This window comes from Tasmannia lanceolata, unplaced genomic scaffold, assembly GCF_043159265.1.
Source record: "Tasmannia lanceolata isolate RefF3 unplaced genomic scaffold, GAP_Taslan_0.1 ptg000008l, whole genome shotgun sequence".
In the NCBI taxonomy this organism is placed as follows: domain Eukaryota; kingdom Viridiplantae; phylum Streptophyta; class Magnoliopsida; order Canellales; family Winteraceae; genus Tasmannia; species Tasmannia lanceolata.
This window is the reverse complement of record NW_027518685.1, coordinates 52,448,456-52,450,859: the sequence shown is the minus strand read 5'-3', so window position 1 is coordinate 52,450,859 and position 2,404 is coordinate 52,448,456. Positions and strand designations below refer to the sequence as shown.

Genomic DNA, 2,404 nt, shown 5'->3' with positions numbered 1-2,404 from the left:
CCTATGATGATAGGACCGACTCCTGAAAGAAAGACTGACTCTCTAGCTAAGGACAGACTCCTAGGCTAAGGACTGACTCTGAAAATAGGATTCTAAGAAGGAGGTGCTAATGAGACAGAGCCTGTCTTCTAAAAGAAAATGAGATAAAGGAGGGTGCTAGTGAGACTATGCAAGTCTCCTAGACACAGAGGTGGGTTCCAAATATTCTTGTCATTGCCCTAGCAATGATGCAAGGAGAGGCAACTAATAGACCAAGTTGGTCTTCTAGTGAGGGTACAACAGCTTGAGAGACTCAGGCAGTCTCCTAATATGTGACTCACTAATGAGACAGAGCTTATCTCCAAAAGGTTTGACTTTCTGCCGAGACATAGCTTGTCTCCTAAAAGAGGGCTCTAGATGACTCTTTCATTTAGACTAAGCTTTCATTTCATAGTTGGAATCAAAATGGCAGAAACTGAGATTGAAAACAACAATCCTCTCCTCTCTAATTACAAGTGCAACATTCCCTCTTTAGTACTTGTGGTATACCAACTCCTTGACTACCTCCCTGAGTGATTCTTCGTTCCTTATTCTCTGAACCCACTTGGCATTTATGTGGATCCGCTCAATGCTCTGCTTCAAAGTCTTTTTTATTGAAGGCATTGTACAGCTTGCGAAAAATTCTTTCACTTCATGCCTTCTCTTCAGATGAGAACGGTGATATGATGCTACTGATGAATCGGGTTATCAGAAATCCAAAGCCAAACGTTTTACAGATGTGATCCCAATTATCCTTTAGCCATCTCCATGCAGTTTCACGTCCTTCCCTATTTATTCTTACGAATCCAATAATTACATCTTGACTCCGGACCTCAGACGACAACAAAAAAAATTTAAAACTTCAAGAGCAAAATCCCGATCAGGACAAGATGCCAATGAACCTAAAACCCAGACTTTCTCCTGGCTTAAATCAGTCCTCCTATAAACTCTTAGAAGAGAGTCATATCCCGATTTGTTTGAAGTGCTGACAGTCTGCATTACAGCAACATACGCTGTCTTTCTGGTGTCAGCAGGGCGTAGGAATCATCCAAAACACCATATTTATCAGCTGCAGTGAGACAATTGGCCTCTATAGCAAGTCTAAGTCTGTCTACAAGCTCATCATCATATTTCATACGATATAAATCCGTCTGATCAATATTAAGTTTAACCCAAGAATGCTTCTTATTGCTCACTTTCTATCCTCCACTGCTCGATGTTTCCATCAAGCTAGCTATGCCATTTGAAGAACCCATAAGCTCCCTTATATCCAACTTCTCAAACTTTTCCCGCAATAACAAATTATTGCGAGTATCATATGAACCAAAACACATGGTCAAGGAAACAATCCATTGCCCATCTCCAGGGGATCCACTTATTTAAAATTCCCAAATAGAAGGTACAAAATATACTTATTATAAGGTAGAATTTACTTTGCAATCATAGATTACCTTTTTATTATCTTGCATTTTAAATCAAAATCACAATTAAAGCCTTGATCCTAAAAAAAATAAACTTAATGACTTTCATGAGATATGATAACTACAACACTGGCAAGCAGCCATTCTTAGTATATGATTGCCATGAAATATCAATTAAAGAAGTGATATAACATGTATGACTAGGTCATATCATCTAGAACAATGATCTAGCAAAATACTTCCAGATGAAACATTACACACTCATATCAAAGATAATCAATCAACTAAATAACATAAATTTGTGAACTTTTCACAGGCATAGCTCATAGGAAAAAAAAGAGAGTCCTTGATCTACTACAATATTTATTAAAGAAGGAATATTCTGTGAGACTATACAAAATAATTTCGGAATAGGGTAGAAATCACTTTTTCGTATGAAAGGAATCAACCAAAATAATGTTACCACTCATAAATTTTAGGAACTGACTTGAATAAAAAATAATATATTCAGTTTTGACAACTCCCCAATCATGATTAAAATGACACAGTTCCCTCCCTGACCCAAAGACATGTTATCCCATATACACAATGACAATAAACCTTTTTTTTTCTATTCAAAATTACCAGATTATGAGTAACATTTAACTCAGAGAAATACACTAAACTGATAATACAGATAATGTATAAAATGTACAACTAAAATATATATATATATTTTTTTTTTTACCATTTAATCCTGAAAATTTAAATAATAATTGAACTTACAGCACCACTAATACACCAAACAGCAACTTGTGTAAACTAAATTGAAAAGGAAAATAAATTGTAGTAAAAAGTGTAATTACAGAAGCATAATAAGGACAATACTGACAAAATAGAGAACCTCTTAAAGCTATGAAATTGAACCAAACAACATATTTTCCCTATTTACTAATCATGTGCAATAAGCTCACCTTTCCTTTTAA

General features: G+C 35.4%; 1 pseudogene; it reads right to left on the bottom strand.

Annotated features, from left to right (window-relative positions):
* Positions 1-362: 362 nt before the first annotated feature.
* On the bottom strand, positions 363-1,147 carry LOC143883642 (aminopeptidase M1 pseudogene; annotated as a pseudogene).
* Between the last annotated feature and the right edge of the window lie 1,257 nt (positions 1,148-2,404).